General features: G+C 43.9%; 1 protein-coding gene across 2 annotated transcripts in view; it reads right to left on the bottom strand.

The window, feature by feature from the left end:
* The window catches only part of ELMO1 (engulfment and cell motility 1), a 584,819-nt gene that overhangs the window by 564,372 nt on the left and 1,469 nt on the right, over positions 1-18,978 (bottom strand). The window lies entirely within an intron of this gene.

Below are 18,978 nucleotides of genomic sequence, written 5' to 3' on the forward strand. Positions count from 1 at the left end.
CCCACCCTCAGGAAAAGCGCATGATGAACAGCTCTTAACATTAAGATGAAATAACCCCCAGTCACCTCACCCCAGGTTAGCAGCAACCATTGTTGAAAATGTGTCACAGCTCACTCCAGTGTAATGTCACCCTCCTTCAAATGTCAGCAAAAGAAAAGCCACGAGGAGATGGAGAAAGACATAAACAGTACTGTAGACTGGTCCTTAAGAGAAAGACCAAGGATACTATTTTGTAAACATTTAATGGACTCCAAATTTCAGCCCTTTCATGAGCAGAAACAAGTCTAAGTGGCAGTCTATAATATCTTTGCTGTAATATCTTTACTTTTAACTGCAATCATTCTAAAGCTCTTTTAATAGCTGTCACCTATTCATTTCCAGGCTCTGGCAAATTATAGTTAGAGGAGACAGCTGCTGACAGCTTCCCTTTTTCTGTGAATGGCACGCTCTCATTCTTGCAAGGCCATGGTCCTCCTCCATGGCACATCTACCAGGAACACAAAAGTCCTGCTTAAAAAGGACAATAAAGACAACAGTGCCCAGGTCTGCCAATTCAGAGAGACCTTGGTTATTCCAGCTCTCTCTCACAAGACCAAGGCCTCTCCCATGCAAAAAGGAGGAGAAAAATCAGTTTTTCCCATATATACTCGAAAGGCATTTTAGCAACATAAAGGATGCGTGTTTGGGAAGGGGATGGTGTGTGTCTGTGTGTGTATGTATGTTTTGGAGGAGGATGGGGACAGTGATTCCACTTGAAAGGAATCAAACTTCCAAGTATTACTAATATCATAAACTTCATCCTCTCAGGACACACATCCCAAGAAAAAGAGAACTGGGTCAAAGGCACACAGCAGTCCATAAAAAAATAAAATATTTTGAAGCTAAAATAGTACTTAATAAAAAAACTGAGTGATCACTTTTGGCACCTGGAAAGTGGTACAGCCTGTCCCCAAATATTAAAATTGTATGAATACAAAAATAACTCTTCAGAGGAGCATTCAGAACTCAGGCTAATGAATCCAGTTATATTGCTTCCTAACTGCCTTGATTAAATGGAACATTCGACTCTGAACGGGGATGGGGCAGAACCAGTGAACAACAGAGTATATGCTTAGAGTCCTGTCACATCTGTGTCACGGGGACGACAATCAGGAACCAGAACCTTACTGTGACATTTCTTTCTTTAACGCTGGTTCTTTTTTAAGTCAACGTGTAGCCTAAAAAGCAAAACAATCCAGTGAGAAGGCACATAGGAGAGATCCCTAGGAAATATTTTTCAGTCTTTATGTTTTCAAAAATTCAAAGACTCAACAGATGAAAGTACAGCAATACACAAATTAATTGCTCCTCAGAAGATGAGCTTTTGACTTTTTAATTCATGTTCTGTCCTTAACACCAAAGCAGAAGGAAAACATACAACATACAGTGCTTACATACCTCTATGGCCAAGTGTCACCTTTTTCCCTGGGGCTTTCTTTATCCTCCTGCGAATGTGTTTAAATTTAAGATGCAGTCTTGGCAGTATGTGTAGCTCAGTGATGCAAATAGTGTGGGATGGCGCCACCCAGAACTCTGTGAGTAGGAGGGCAACCAGGAAATCAACTTTCCTTTTCTCAGTGTGACTCTATTCCATCCAGAGGAGGGTTTGGGCACGCATATTGTCGGCTGTCTTTTTCAATTGGGGAAGGGAGGAGGCATAGGGAGGGAACGTCAAGTCATAGACTGAAAGGGCTTATATTGGCAAAACACCTGAATTTAAACCATCAGTTAATTTCCAACTTGTCTTCTCCCTACCTCACTTCTCTCGGTGATCCCACATCCGTCCTGGGGTGGGGGGCGGGGGGTGGTCTCAAGGCTATAGGATGGAATCCAGTTATACCTCTAGAACAGTCAGATATTTGAAAGGGAGGCATCAGCTCAATGGGCAATGGCAAATATGTTGGAGTGATTTATTTGAAACATTTCTTAAATCTTTTCCAGAAGTGCTAAAGGCTGAGAGAAGGGCTAATCTTCAGTTTCACTACCCTCTTACCTTGCTGTCTTGAAAAATGCCCCTTTGGGCACATTCTACCTGCCAGACAATGGGCAGGGCACAGAGGATGCGAAGATAAATATGGAACCTTCATTATATTCAGGAGCCTCCAGGCCAGTAGGGAGACAGAAAAGTAAATAAGTGCAAATTGATGAGTTTTATCATTCTTTTTTTGCACAAGGCATGAATTAGTTCTCTATGGTGGGCCAATCAGTCAGAGGCCAGAAGGCTTTCTGAAGGAGGCATTTAAGAGGGCAAAAGGTTGTAAAGGATGAGGAATGGAGAGATAGCGAAGAAGAGGCATCAGAAGTCATCCAGGGATTCCCCAAGGGGGCTCCACATCACCATTAACTAGGGCAGGAACTCTTTGTTTAAATACAGATTTCAGAACCCCCCCAGAATCCAAATGTCTTGTGTTGAGGACCCAGATTCCAAGTTTTTGTAACTGCTGAGATGATTCTAAAGCAGCTGACTGATTCACGGGTCTTTGATTGGGATCCATCAATTACATCCAGCCCCCTTCCTGCATATTACAGAGCTAAGAAAACTGGAGCCATCAAGGAGGGCACAGATAACAGTGAGTTACAACCTCAGGACCAAGACTCTGGCCTCTTGAACCTGAATTCATGCCTGGACCACCAGAGCCCACAGACCTCATGAGGCACAACATTTTCCTTGAAGCAGGACATTGACCAATAGAAACAGCGGTTGGCGCCTGCCTGAGAGGACCAGCGACACTGAGTTACTGGTGTGTCCATCACTGCCTCTTCCCCCACTGGAGGGAGGCAAGTCACATTCTGTGTATCACCACTTCCCCGGCGTCGAGTGTTTAAAGAATGATTCAGGGGAGCTGCCCTGGTGGCTCAGTGGTAAAGAACCCTCCTGCCAATGCTGGGGACGTGGGTTCAATCCCTGGTCCAAGAAAATCCCACATGTCTCACAGGCAACTAAGCCAGCACACCACAACTCCTGAGCCTGTTCTCTAGAGCCCGTGTGCCACACTACTAAGCCCACAGGCCACAACCACTACACACTGACAGTGTACACTCACACCTACAGCCTGGCACCACAAGAAAAATCACCACAATGAGAAGCCCATGCACCGCAGCTAGAGAAAACCCAAGTGCGGCAACAAAAACCCTGTGCAGCCACTGATAAATAAAAATGAATATTTTTTAAAAGAGAATGAGTCAGTGAATGAAGTTTACAAATGGGGTCTACAAACAGGACTCCCGACAGCATTGGGCAAGTACTGAGAAGGTCCCCTGTCCTAGGGACCTTATTTTCTCTAAAGGGTCTTCTAAAAGAAGACCCATGCAAATCTGGTAGTGGAAAACACAATGAACTTTAAGTCTCAATGCAAAGAGCATTCTTAATGTTAAGAACACTATTCTTAATTCAAAGAACAAACTTCATGAAATGCTTTTGCGGACATAACCAATTCTAATGAAATGGCCTTTTCTCCCTACAAAAGTTAAAATCAAGCACGTGTTTCAGAGTCAGCCAACCAGAAGGGGGTGGAAAGATACAGGAATGGTGCATCTTGTGACTCCTAATTCCATCCCCTCTAACCAACCATTGGCCTTGAACACACAATTTTTGAAGAGAGGCTCAAAAAGTATGTATCCTTTCACATCTATTGCATGCTGGCTGGAGCCAAGGAACTCTGTTCCTTGGTGACATGTTTCATTTTCTCATGACATTACATGGACACCATTTCCATTTATACAAGAGGATATGGAAGCTATGAGAGCTTAATGAATTTGCCCACAGCAAGTAGGGGATGAGTAATTTCAGACTCCATCTGTGTAGCCGTGGCGATCCTGCCTCTGTCACTCCCCCAAAGCAGCTCAGCAAAGTGTGTAAGAGAGCGAGGGCGTCAGGCCTGAAGCCAGTCAAGGGCTCTATTTAAGGACCTTCTAGTGTTGCGTGATTCCCATATAGACAGCAGAATCAAAGCAGCAGTCAGAATAGTTAGCTTTGCACAGACCTATGGGGTGTGGCTCAATGGATAAAGAATTCACCTACAATGCAGGAAACATAAGAGATGTGGGGTTTAATCCCTGGGTCAGGAAGATCCCCTGGAGGAGGACATGGCAACCCACTCCAGTATTCCTGCCATGGACAGAGGAGCCTGGCGGGCTATAGCCCATAGCATCACAAAGAGTCGGACACAACTGAATCGACAGTATGCACATGGTATTGGCGAGTCAATTATGATATTTCTAAAGGTGAAACAGCCAGCCTACTAAATTCTTACTGGAGCCATTGAAGCAGAAAAGCTCTAGGTCAAGTGAATGCAAGTCCAACCTGAACCATTAAAAACAGAGTCACGGCCCTTCTATTAATTCCCCAACTTGAACCAGTTTGTAGACCCAAAAATCCCTTAAATAAAGATGAGGGTGGGTCCCCTTGAGGAAGGGCCCTGGTACATTGCTAAAAGCATATACTGTTAATCTTTCTCCTAGCCTTCCCCCAGAGGGACTAACAGCCTCTTCAGGGAGACTGTGCAATGGGGAAAGGGAAATAATCAAACCTTTGGGGGATTACTGGTCACTGACTCCGAAGTGACACTAATTCCAAGAGACCCAAAATGTCCCCAGTGGTCCAATTCAGGTGATCAGTGGAGTTTCAGCTGAGATCCATCTTGCAGCAGGTCCCTGACTCCAAGCTTTGGTTATTTCCTCGGCCCTAGAATTCATAATCCAAGTAGACATACTCAGCAATTGGCATGATCCCCACAGTGGGGAAGCAAGGAGTTGTTTGGTTATCTAATTGAAGTTGAAAAGGGCTGGGGAAGGTCGGAGAATGTGGCTCCAAAGGCCCAAACTCATCCACCTCCAGAGTGAACTCAGAACACTTAAGTTTGGGGTTTACTGTGTGTGTGCTATCTGGCTTAAAAGAAATGGGCTCAGCTCAGCACTTGAACACCAGGATAAATCGTTCCAGCAATGAAGAGCCACGACACCTATCAAGTTTCAATTGCTAGCTAAAACCCTTGATAGCTGCTAGAAAAATAATGTGCGATTTTAGCTGAGAAACATAAATTATCAAGGCCATGATACTCTCAGAACGTAATAAATGAAATGTAGGTAACCACAGATGTGGTAAGGATCCCAGCCCCCAGCATGTGTCATGAATGCTTGGTCGCCCACAGGCACCGGGAGGAAGGAAGAGAGAAACAGATTGTCCAGATTCAACACGGGCTGAACCGTGGATGAAGACACAGAGGGGGTAGAAGTTTCAGGGTGGAAGCCAAGAAATGTTTTCTACATTCTTCCAACTTATGTTCTCCTGATATCTCCGCCCCATAGGCTTTCTGGTGACGAGGAGAGAATTACAAGCAGACACATGAAGTATAAATACTTCTGCAGGCAGTAAAGCGCTGACAATGTTGGTGTTCTCCTCTGGAACATTCATTACACACGTCTGGGTCCAGTGGAATGACAGAAAAGCAGTAACCACTGCCACCACAGGATTAGGGCACTGCAAAGCCAGCAGCCGCTCGCCTCCCACATCTGACATCTGTCTGGCCCGTGCCTCCATCACAGTGACCTCAGGCGGGACCAGTCTTCAGCAAAACTGAGAGCGATCAGAATTACGTGCCAGGCATCCCCGAACCACTTGTCCCTGGGGCCCTAACTCAGCGATAAAGAAGCCATTTTAAAAGGTCTTCCAAAAGGACGCTGGGCTCACGTGCATGCATCATAGCGCTTCTTCCTGCAGATGCTCACTGAGCACCTGCTGCGGGATCAGCACTGGGAATACCCACAGTCGACCCAGGAACAAAGACCGGAAGCGTAGTGTGAAGAGACAGCACAGAGAAGCACTAGTGCATGCCAGGAGGGCACATGGGGAAATCACGGAGGGCTCCCAGAGGAGGTGACCACTGAGCTGGGTCGTGTTGACCACAGGGACATGTGGCTTCGGGGTACTTCACTCTCTCTTCTCGCCACCTGATGCCTTTTCCGTCACTTCTTTTCTGCTGTAAATTCGCCCTTAATATTCATTTCTACCTGATTTCACCTGAGAAGGAATTCTGGGCTCTTATACTTCCCTGGGGAACCGCTGTGAGCCCACTCTCTTCCTCTTGATTGGTTTCCAAGCAGAATTTTAAGACGGCACCAGAACAGGGTAGCGAAAGGAGACGCCCTTCCCGAAAGTAGTCCCCCTGGTATCCCTGGCCCTTTGCTACTGCTACTGCTAAGTCACTTCAGTCGTGTACGACTCTGTGCGACCCTATAGATGGCAGCCCACCAGGCTCCCCCGTCCCTGGGATTCTCCAGGCAAGAACACTGGAGTGGGTTGCCATTTCCTTCTCCAATGCATGAAAGTGAAAAGTGAAAGGGAAGTCGCTCAGTCCTATCCGACCCTCAGCGACCCCATGGACTACAGCCTTCCAGGCTCCTCCATCCATGGGATTTTCCAGGCAAGAGTCCTGGAGTGGGGCCCTTACGTCCCTGGAAAAAATTCGACATTGTGGCAACTATGGGCTGACTGGTCTCTCCCCTGCACAATGTGCCAGTCTCCTGCTCCAGATGGCAAACTGAGCAAAACCCATGGAAGGGCTTCTCACCACCTCCTCATCGGGGCAGGCTTCCCACCACCTCCCCACCTCATAGCTTCATTTGGGCCTTATCTAAGAAGATTCCCAGGCTTCCCTGGTGGTGCAAGTGGTAAAGAACACGCGTGCCAATGCAGATGTAAGAGAAGCAGGTTCGATCCCTGGGTCGGGAAGATCCTCTGGAGGAGGGCACGGGCAACCCAATCCCATATTCTTGTCTGGAATATCCCATGGACAGAGGAGCCTGGTGGGCTATGGTCCAGAGGGTCACAAAGAGTCCTACACTGCTGAAGTGACCTAGTATGCACACAAGAAGATTCTTATTAAATGGCAACAAAATGAAAAGTAAAATATCAGAGACACAGAAGTAGTAAGCCATAGATCTGAGAAAACAGCTGCATATGAAAGGATTAGGAAATAAATGAGAAGAAACCCAAAGGATTTAGAATCCATTTCAGGTGCCCTGTAAGAAAATCCCACCAGTATGGGGAGAACAGGCCCACGCTAAAATCCAGGCAATAAAGAGGTTCTATCCTGGACTGGCTGCCTGATAATGTTTTACCTTGAGGTTTATAATTCTTTTTTCACTCTCTAGCACTTTCTAGGATGAGGCTTCTTAAAGTGGAGAGAGGGCCACTTGCATCAGAATCAACCTGAGGGACTTGTTAAAACGCAGTTTCTGGGTCCCCGGTGATTCTTAGGCATTTTGAAGTCTGTGAACCACAGAACTAGGGACTTTATCCTTCTTAAGTGGTTGAGATATCCATGCTAAATCACTCAGTTAAACTGCTCTTTAAAATCTGAAGGAGACACTAGTGGCTCAATTGATTATTTTAGAAATTGTGAAGATTCTAAAAGTAGTAATAGTGAGGTCACATTGTGACCAGTTTTAAATGATGTAAAAGTTAACACACTGAAGTCAGAAAGATCATTGCAAAACATAAATGTGATCACATCACTCCCCTGGGTAAAACACTTCAGCGATTGCTCATTGCTCTTTTGAGAAAGGCCCAGACCCATGGTCCCAATGAGCCCTCTTTTCCAGTCTAATCCAGGCCTGGAGAGTTCCCTGCCCTGTGTTCTAGCTTCAGTTCCTTCAACATCCAAGTCTGCCCTTCAAATGACCTTCACACACACTAGCCATAGGCAGGGACTCTTCTTTCCCCAGGAAAATCTGTTCTTTCCCTTCCCAGCTCTGGCTGTATTAATCCCCAGTATCAGACCTTTTCCTCCATAGCCCTCGGCACAGCTTGAATGCCACATTTTTTTGTGTGATTCTGTAATTAATGTACACTTCCTCCACTGAGGTCTAAGAAGTCCATGACATCAGCTACAGGGCTATTTTTTTTTTCCCTAGGAAGGAGACCCACCATTGTTTATGTATCATCTAGCATACCCATGGTACATAGCTGGTGCTCAATAAATATTTGTGGATGAACAAAGGAATTAAAGAGTATTTCAAAAGCAAACACTGGCAGCTGATGCAGATCCCACAGTAGCCACCAAGAATTTAAACATACTCTGATCTCTCTCCTAAAGGTTAAAGGTTCCAGGGTCTCTCTAGCACCAGGAAGAATCAAGTCCTCTGGTGGTTTCCCTCCCCCTACCTATGTTACAAGATACCTTCCTTTGCATTTACCATTTCAAAAGGATGAGCCCAACTCTTCCTAATGCGATTCCTGGAATTTGAAAGAAAAGTGGAGTTCAACATTAAATGCTATTATGCCATTTCTCTGGGCCTTGCTTTGATTTGGCTGTAAAAAATTACCCTAAAGCCTGTTCATTGTCTAAAAAATATATGCTGAAATAAAAACAGACCTCGGGGTTTTCACAATGACTTACTTCCTATATTTTTGTACACCTTCATGAGTCATGATAATTCTCGGCTCCAGGTGCCGATTCTCAGACTGTTTCAAGGCATTTTCAAATGCTGGAATTGTTATCAGCATATTTGAATGATTTCAAATGGCCCTAAATAAGCTGGCAATAATCACAACACAATTTCTACTACAGTAGAATGAGGCTTCACGAGGATATAAATGAACCCACCATTACCGCCCTCTCCTCTCTGCCATCTTGCCAGCAGTTGGCCCTGGCTCAGGTAATGAAGGGCTTGCAGCCCTGACTGTACTCTTTCACATGTTCCTGAAGCAAAGTTCTCACAGCATTGTTCCCCATCCTTCACCAAGTAGACATAATATTCCAATGCAACGGGTTCAAGTGAGGCAAAAATGACTTAGACAAATCAACAGAGACACGGCAGCAAGAGAGCATTACCGCATTTGATGTGCTACAGAAAAATCCTGGATTTTGAAAGAAGAGTGAAATTCAACATTGAAACTGCTATTATACTGTTTCTCTGGGCCTTGCATTGTTCTGCAGCCAGTCTCCCTGACATGTATTATCTATAAAACGGGTCCAAGGTGAATGAATATGTTTGAATCACTGTTGATCTGATCTATATTTTGCTGTGGATGTAATTCTCCAGTGACGTATCATAAATTTATATTTCACTATATAAATCTTTGTATGGGTCTTTAACATTTATTTTAACATTGGATCCTATTTAAAAGCCACATACTAATCCTGATAGATAGTAAAGAGGCCTTACCACACAACTGACAATCTAGCAATGAAAAATCCATACTTATCACCCTACCTGGGAGAAGAGAACGTGACTGGGGATTTTGTTGTACACTAAAGAGAGTGTATAATTTGTCAGGTACCAGACAAGATTTGATTATAGTGATTAGATAAGAGATTTTTCATGACTATAGTAAAAGGGGTGTGGGGACTATACTTTTCAAAGCACAGACTTGGAGAAGTAGTTTTCACTTGGTACATTTCTCTCCTACACCCATACTTCATGGCAGTTTAGTGTCTATGTTGAGGCTTTTTGTTTTTTCAACCCACTTCATAAAAGCCAGTACCAAGTGGCAGCTACATGAGCTACTGCTTAATGAGCTGGTGAGCCTTTCAGCTAGTTGTTGCCATCCTGAAGGAGCATGAAGTAGAAAAGGCATCCAAATAAACTGGAAATGGCCAGGGAAAATGAGTAGAAATGGAAACAGGTGGCTTCTACTTAGGTGGCCATAAAATGAACTGTCCAACCTGGGGCACTTGTGAAAGAGAAACTTGGTACAATTACTCACGCTGGGATGACAGAGCTATACTGTGGCTGTACACTCAGGATTGTAGACATCCTAGTTTTATTTTCCTATTGCTTATATCCAGAATATTTTCTAATCTGATTTATAGGCTCAAATTAAAGAAGAAAAATGAATACTTTCTTACCATTCACCTGCCAGTGAACATTTCAACCATCCCCTACTCATGAGAAGTTCCAAACGACTTAGAAAGGGACAGTTACAAAGCATTATTGGAACCACTGAGCTAAGTCCTTAACATGCAGCATAATCATATGAAACCCAGTTCAACTGAATGAAATTCCTGCCAAATACTTCTCCACTATTGCTCCACAAACTGTGGGTTTCTCACGGGGCTCCCATCCACACCAAATAAGAATAGCCTCAGGAAGGCTGAATTCAAGGAAAGGGAAACACCCCCAATTAGCAACCTCCATTCTCTCTGCCCAAAGTAAAATAATAATAAAACAGTAAAATTCCAGGTTAGTTGTCAAAGAATGGGAGATAGAGATCCATTTTCAAGAGCTTTTATTTGAGGGCCCCATGTTGCTAACATTATTCATTATGTCAGTTCTTTTAATTCACAATCAATGGTAATTTTCCCTAACCTACAGTCTATTTCTCCTGTTTTCCTGAAGAAAAAATATGTAAATCAACCTAACAGTCTAGTCAAGATTTTAGGAGGAATTCCCCAAGCTACTTAAAGAGGATAAAATAATAAATGTATGTCTTTAAATGATTTCAGGAAAATATCTGAATAAAAAACTTGAATCAAAACTACTGCATCAGTAATGATAACATCAACAATCACAGCAAATCCAACCCAACCCAGTACTTTTGGGGTATCTTATTTTACAATCATTATTATGTTTAGTTACCTCAGCAACTCTAAGAGGTAGGGACTTATGCCCATTTGAAAGGTATAAAATCTGAGGCTGAGAAAAGAACCCTCAACCAACACATATTTATTTAGATTTAAACCTCAAAGACTTTTCCCTTTTTTCCAAATCCATTCAGTCACCAAATCTTTTATTTTCATCAATGCCAATATTTTTTCCTTCTGGCTTGAATCCAGCCTGGAGAGGGGGAAAGGTTGGCCCTCTGAAAGTTGTCTCTTTAAAGGAAGAGGACTGGCCCACTCCTCAGACTTGAAAATGGAATTGCATTTATACAGGAAGTTTTATTTACTCATTTGATCAAGACTGTGTGTTTCCTCGGGTGGGCCTAGAAGGAAGTGGCGTACAGCTTCCATCTTTCCTTGGCACTTCCCGCCTGCTGTACCATCCAATCTATCTTCCATGTGGCTCTGGGACTTATGCTCCTTATTGAATTCCAACTGAGTCTTTTTCTTGCCTAAAATCGTTTAGCATTCCTTTCCACTCAATCCAAATGCCCAGCTCCCAGAAGAGTTGACACAAGGCATCTCTCAAACTTTCTCCCCACCACGCTGATTGCTGTATTCCCCAGACTTAACCAGTTCTTTCTTTTAACATTCAGCTTTCCAGAACATTCTCAAAGTCATTTCATTGTGAACTCCTTCCTCTGTGATCTACACACACTAAACATACATTTGTCATACTCTATTATGACTATCTATTAATGAATTTGTTTCTGTGACCGCTCCCCTCACCAAACTGCTCATCTGAAGTGGGTCTTATAAGGACCAGCAAGAGTCTTGATTGTATGACATAAAATGCTATCAAAATGGCTACTGAATGAATGAAGTATTATGAAGCATGCTATAAGCCCAATCATATTTCAACTTAAAAATACTTATATGCATATTTAAGTATAAGGCACACATTTAAAACATTCTCACTGTTGTTTGAGTCACCAAGTCGTATATGACTCTTTTGCGACCCCATGGACTCTAACAGCCTGCCAGGCTCCTCTGTCCATGGGATTTCCCAAGCAAGCATACTTGAGTGAGTTTGCCATTTCCTTCTCCAGGGAATCTTCCCCACCCAGAGATCAAACCACATCTCTTGCATTGGCAGGAGGATTCTTTAGCACTGAGCCACCAGGGAAGCCCGTTTAAAATATATATACTACAATAAATAAATAAACTTTTATTGTGCTTCTCTTATCCTAATCCAGGCAAATGTTTCTCCAAATCCTCAAAGAACAGGCAGTAATTGAGAAAGTAGTTCTAACGAGTTGAAGTCACTACTTGGCAGTAAAGTAAGTTTAAGGATGATGGAAACAAATACATTCCTTGATAAAAATTTTGATTTAATGTGATTTATACTGACTTGCTTTAAAAATAAAAATGATAAGCACTGGAGAAAACAGGATTTAGCAGGTGATAGAAGAGTTTCTTTGTTCATAAAGACCTTTCAATATTAGGAGATCTACATGGATATGTGTGTGTGTGTGTCTGTGTGTGTGTTTGTCACACACACACACACATACATACACAACAAACATTTACTATTTTAGTGTATGAAAGGATCAGTCCTATCCCCCAAATCTAAATGTCTGAATACTTGGCCACTTCCTACAGAATGGTGCATGGCTGGAATAACGAGGGTACATGGTCCACTATAAAAATGCTCTGAAAATGATGGGGTGGGGCAGTGGTGAAAGTGGGCAAGAGTCAAGGCAAAACTAGTCTTACTGAGTGTTATTGGAATTCTCTCTTCACTCAGCCAAAACTACGCAACCTAACCAAAGTCCCTCCACTGGCTCCACCTCCCAAGCCACATGCCTTCTGGGGGCCAAGGGCAGAGCCAGCTGTGGCTCTGCATTTGGATAAAAGAGCCTGAAAACAGGGGAAAAAAAATTATTTTGAAATGCATTATGCTTCGAAATTAAGGGTAATTGTGTGTAGCAGCCTGGAAAATATAGCTCATCCAGGACTGCTCAGCCACAGAACCCCAGAGCACAAAACACTGGCTTTCTAAATGCAATCTCAAACTAAAAAAAAAAAAAAACAAAGGGCGGAAGGAAGGGTGGAGGTTGGCTATAGGGCTGTGACTTGTAAGAAGGTGGCTGCCTCAGGGAGATACAGCTAGTACATGAGCCGGCAATATCGCTATATCTACATCGTCTAAGCCACTAGACGCTGCCCTGCTCTAGCAGCACAACAGTGAAGGTAAATAAAAGGTTGACAGATAATTACATAAGAAAACAAATGTGGCAAGAGTAGGACAGGGATCTAATGGACGGAGTGGAAAAGGACTCCACATCTAGCAGCATCTTAAAGCAATGTCCTGATCACCCTAACGGACCATTAGTATCTATCACTACCCAACTAGCCAAGGTGTATTTTACCAGCAGAGGAGGCATTTCACCCTCTCAATTCATCCCCACACAGACAGTTCTTTAATCTCGTAACAGAGACCTATGAACAAGCCCAGCTAAATTCTGCGACCATCCTCCTGTTTCATTGATTTTATTCCCATTATGTGGAGGATATAGCTAACGCGGTAACCATGGGCCAGAATTCAAGACCTTGTGAGGAAACAGAGACATAAAATCACTAGCTACAGTTTTTTTCAACCAGAGGGTAACAGGAAGAAACACACATGAAACTGACTTGAAAGCAATTTGGGTTAGGAAAACAATTGCAGTTTTAGGAGAGGAAGCTAGAGAGGAAACTTGGAGAACTAGAGGAAATAAATGAACATAAAGGGTGAGACCACCCACGTGTGAAAAAGCCACCTTAGGGCAAAGGAATCACCAGTGAATAGAAAACTGGGCCACTTATAACTGCTGTCAAAAGTCTAGCCTGTTGGATAGCCCAGAGTTGGACTAATTCATGCAAGAAAACCAAACAGTGGTTCTTACTATGGGAAGGGTACTGGCAACTGATTATGTCTGGAGACATATTTGGTTATCACACCGGTGTGCTGCTCCTGGCATCAGGTGGTAGAGGTCAGAGAAGCTAGTAAACATCCTAAGAGTCACAGGACACAACAAAGGATCATCTAGCCTCAAGGGTCAACAGTGCGAGGTTGAGACTGCCTGACACAAAGGATCAACATAGAATTGGCAATAGCCTGCATGAACAAAAAGAGAATTTGCAGCCTCAGCATCACCCAATGGAGAAACCATCCTGGCTAAAGACTCTAGTCTCTGGTTCCCTTGGTTGGTATTAATATATGGAGCAGGCCAAGTAGCAAAAAAGGTATGACTAGCTGGAAGATACTTTAAATGTATTCCTTCCTCCAAATTGGTCCCCATCACCACCACACCAAGTAGTTCCACGCTTTTGATTTCATCATGACTCATCCACAAAGAGAAAAAAACTGTTGGTTAAAGAATATGTGTCTATTCTCCTTGGCAAACCTCAGTCTCATTTTTGATTAATGAATTGCATTCTGGCTTATATGCTTCAATATCATGAGCTTAGGTGATGGGCGTACTCTCCCTGAGAGAAGGATCATTGACTCCCAGGACTAAAGAGGTCAGCTCTGGAATGGGATATACAAAGTTAGGCACTGAACAACTTGGCCTCAGTGATGACAGACGCATCCCTAGGTGCCATGGCAACCAGGACACATCCATCAGAACCCAGGGCATTTCTACTAGCATATAGGAGTGAAGGGTACCCTGGATGGGCTGCAGCATAGCTTGACATGGGGGTCCTGGCCTCAGACTAGGCTAGTCCAAGAGAACCAACAAGAAGAATAAGCAGTCAACATAAGAGTCATGGGGCATGTGAAAGAAACAGCAGCATAAAGAGTCAGAAAGGGCAGATGTCGGTTCAGATCTACTAGCCAAGCACAACAGTGACATTTCATTTCTCCAGGCCACTTCTATAAAATGGATAAGAACACTATACCAGTTTTTCCCCACTGTCTCCAAAACAGCATTCCTGGAGGAAGCATGTCAGCTGCCGGCACAAGGAGGAAGATGTAGCATGAATCCTGTGACCCCAAGGCCACTGGGGCAACGCTCAGTCAGAGTTACTCACTCCTGCCGCCCTCTAACCTCTGCTCCTTATCCAGCAAGTATAACCCACCCAACCCACAGCAGTCTGGGAGCCCAACAAGTAGTACGCTTGCCAGTGTTTTCTACTGAGGAAAGTTATGTTCCCTGCATTAACTGTTAGAACTAAAATAGCCAAAACGGTAGCCTCAACTCCTAAAATCAAGGTTCCAGTAATAATCTTGCCCAGATTCTAGAAATCAGTGTTTGTGGGGGCCTAGAACACTGACTGAGACTCACCATCTCCTTCTATTTATACATGTGACTAATCTCTCTACTCAGTAGTAGGCCAGGTTGTTGCTGTGGTTAATACTGTTTGATGATCTAGCATTCCCTCTCCCACACAGATTCCTACCAGATACTTGGCTGTTCACCCCACCTTAGGCTGGTGACAAAATTCTGCTCAAACTGACCTGCACTTATCTTAAAAAAGTTCAGAAATCATAGTGCTAAGTCACAAGTTAAATTAATCATGGATCATAAGAGTGATCTGAGGTGTTCAGTTCTGGCTATTAAACATAAGTTCCAATTGTTGACACTCAGACAACCTAAATTATCCAGGGACCCAAAAACTGCAAGCAGTGTGTACACTGTGCTTTCAGGCTAGCTTTGCTGTATCTAAAAGTGCCGCACCAGGCATATTCAAAGGCTTTCACAGGTCACACACACTTCATGGGAGCCACACTCTCTTCCCTGGGTAACTGGTCTTCAAAATCCTGATGTTTTGAATGGTACTGAAGTTCTCAGCCTTTTTGTTTTTTTGGTTGGCCAGTTCCAAGCCCTGGTCAGCTAAGAAGCTTAATCTAATTGTGTATCACAGCAGTGTGGCAGCCACCAGACAAGATTACTTCTGTCTTTGCAAACCTCTGAAAGTAATTAAAATCATGCCTTTGAGAACTGTGAGGTGTAGAATATGAAAGAAAAAGTTCAGTGGAGTAAGTTCCAAAGACCTCAAAAGCTTAAAGACCTCATAAGCTCTAAACTAAAACTTAGCCAGAAAAGAGTATTTTTCACTCATTTTATGCTAAGTTATTACATACAATCTACTGCCCTTATATCACTAAAGTGAAAACCATACACCTGGATCTCCAGGTTTGTCAAAATGGCATTCTTGGGGCCTAACAGACCACTGAGTTCTATAAACAGTAGTATTTTAAAGGTTGAGTCAATGGCTGATGCTTTTATTGCATCTGATTCAACACTGGGAAACAGCATCTCTTGCAGGAGATTAAACTAATAGCATTTTGTAATGAGGGAGGGTGCTAAGTGTTTCTTAAAGTATGACCCCGTGAACACTTTGATCACTATCCTTGGCAAATGATTTAAAGTGTATATGCCTGCTGCTGCTAAGTCACTTCAGTCGTGTCTGACTCTGTGCAACTCCATAGACGGCAGCCCACCGGGCTCCCCTGTCCCTGGGATTCTCCAGGCAAGAACACTGGAGTGGGTTGCCATTTCCTTCTCCAATTGTATATGCCTAGCATTATTAAAACAGACTTTTTTCAACACGACTCATATTAAGTAATATATTTGGCATTTAGATTTGGTATCTGTTTTGTAAAACACTCTATTTTCCATTGTACTCTCTTCTATTTCGTGTTTTCAACTGCTGGTCTGGACCTAAGAAATTGATGTTATGATCCATTCCTTGTTGCAACCCTAAGCTTTAAAAACACTAGTTAACTAGAAGAAGCAGAAATGGAGTTGAGTAATTAGCAGGAAACACTTGAGGCTTGGTGATGTAGAGAGGCTTTGTGATGTCTTAAAAATCAAATGATGCACTTGGATGGTTTCAGGCATTAAAAAGTGGTTGCAGGCTTCAGTTACAAACCTTAAGTTTACCCATTGTCTTAGATCCAGACAGGATATGTCCTCCATAGGAATGATTACCTATAAACCTACAGTGTTCAGAAAAACGATAATGTCAGCAAAGTGTGTGTTTGGAGCCCCTTGGCACACCCCCAGCCACATCCTCTCTGCAAGGGCTTCAAAGCATGCCCTTCCTTCACCTTTATCCCCACCCATTCACACCCAAAACCCAAAGGGGGGTTATTTATTACTTTAAAACACTCAATTGTTGTCTTATCTCAATTTAATAAATATGTATGATTTGTTAACAGCACTGTAGAAGCCCCTCGTCCCATTTCCTCTCTTTCACTTTTCTTCTCTTGGGCTTTTCTCATCTCTCTTCTCCCCAGCATCTGCTACCCAGCTCCATTCTATCTTCCTCTCCTTCCTCCTTTATTCCCTCTCCTCCTCTCCTTCACTCCCATCTACTGGGGGAGTGGAGTGGCATACAGTGGCCGTCTCTGACTTCACTCTACTCACAGTAATACCTTTCTTCCCAGGGGAGTCTTCCTTTGGCTAAAGTAACACACACTTTAAAAAGACATTCTCCAAGGAGAGTGATGAAACAGATACCAGATCTAAAGCGGTTATGTGTTATTAATAAACTGTACTGGTTGTTCACTCTCCCAAGGAATCATTTCTCAGTTCCTTTCTTCAGGCTGAAATTCTACAGGGAGGAGTTTACTCAAGGCAGAAAGGGATCTGCAAGAGGTGCAGCTGAGCATGGGGAGACGACAGAGGAGAAAAGGCAAAAGTCTTTTCTTACTTGTCCCTGATGCTGTAGTATTTTCTCGACATATTTCCCTGGTGAGCCTCTCCCATGAAGGCCCATCTTAGTCAGTCAACAAGTATCTATTGAGCACCTACTAGGTAGGAATCAGTCTAGGTTCTGGCCCTGTAAATAAGACAAGGTTTCTGCCCTTGTGGAACTTCCATTTTAATGGTCAAGATAGACAATAAGCAGACAAAGAAATGAATATATAATACCAGAGGGTAATAAATGTTTAGAGGGAAAACTGAGAGACTGAAAAGGACCAGGGAGTGGCTGGTTGCTATTCTACAGTCATCAGGGAAGCCCTCCTATAAACTGACAACTGACCTGAAGGAAGCATTGGAGTGAGCCATCTGGACACATGGGGGAAAGCTCCTTGTGACAAAGGAATAATATGTGCAAAGACCCTGGGGACAGAACTTGGTGAAAAAGGAGAATGTGAGGCAATCAGAGTTGCTGCAGTCAAGAAGGGCAGAGAGATGAGACAGAAAGAAGAAGGGGTAGATGTGTCTGCTCCCGAATTCCACCATCTCAGGTGTGGGCCAGCCTCGCAGCCTGCCCCTCCCTGACACCTATCCAGCTTCTTCACAGTTCCCTTCCCTCCTGCAGAGTCTGAACACTCAAGGTTATTCCCTCAGATTTTCTGAGAGGACATCCAGTCCATCTAATTAAAAACAATCAAAATCAAGTCATAAGCCATAGTAAGAAAGCAATATATATGCACATTTAACCACAGCCCTTAAGAGACAGGAAATCTACCGCAGTAAAGAGCAGGGGCAGAGGTCAGCTACAAGAAAAAAAAAATGTCCCCCACATGACAGCAGGGGATCTGACCTTCCAACTCACAAACTGGGGAACAATACACTTTGAAACAACCTTGGGCAGTAGGTATGGAGGTGAGATACTATGGAAAACCATGATCAAAGGAGGCTGATGGTAATGGCCACTGACACCTTTTGGATCTGAAAGCGAGCCTGAGTGGTGTTAGGCCCCTCTAGTTCCCAAAGTTATCCTCAAAGAGTTGATATATAAATGCCGGTCATTAATTATTTTTATTTTATAGACCAAAAAAAGAACAACTCAAAATTTCACCCCCAAGTCACTGGCAGCGCTACCGTGGGGAGCACCGCGGCCTCTGTCTCAAGGGTGGAGAAACCCTTGTCACAGATTCTCTGAAATCTTAAATATAACTATCTAAGTTCGTATCATTTAAGGCCAGTGATGTTAGCAGGCCCAATTTTGGGGCACTGGGCACCACAGAGTATGCCCTGCGAGGCCCCGGGGCTGTCCAGAGACCCGCAGAGCCGGGTCACACCACCGGGGTCCAAGCCCTTGGCTTTAGGTCAAGGCAGGTCCCACCGTCAACAACCCTTGTCCGGATCAGTCAATTTCAAACAGCATCTAGGCGGCAGAGGGTCACTCAGCGGCATGGACTCCAGGGCTCCAGAGCCCCTCTCGTCTTTCGGTCTCTCTCTCTCTCTCTCTCTCTCTCTCTCTCGTCTTTCTCTCTCTCTCTCTCTCTCTCTCTCACACACACACAAACACACACACACACACACATACACACGCTCGCCGCCCTCGCGCGCGCCCGCGGCACCACACGGACTTCCCAACCCCAAACACACGCGCGCACCCCACGGCCGGCTGAGTTCTGTATTTCCTCTTCCTCAAAGCTACTCTTGTG

The sequence above is a fragment of the Bison bison genome, unplaced genomic scaffold (genome assembly GCF_000754665.1).
Source record: "Bison bison bison isolate TAMUID 2011002044 unplaced genomic scaffold, Bison_UMD1.0 scf7180017864525, whole genome shotgun sequence".
In the NCBI taxonomy this organism is placed as follows: domain Eukaryota; kingdom Metazoa; phylum Chordata; class Mammalia; order Artiodactyla; family Bovidae; genus Bison; species Bison bison.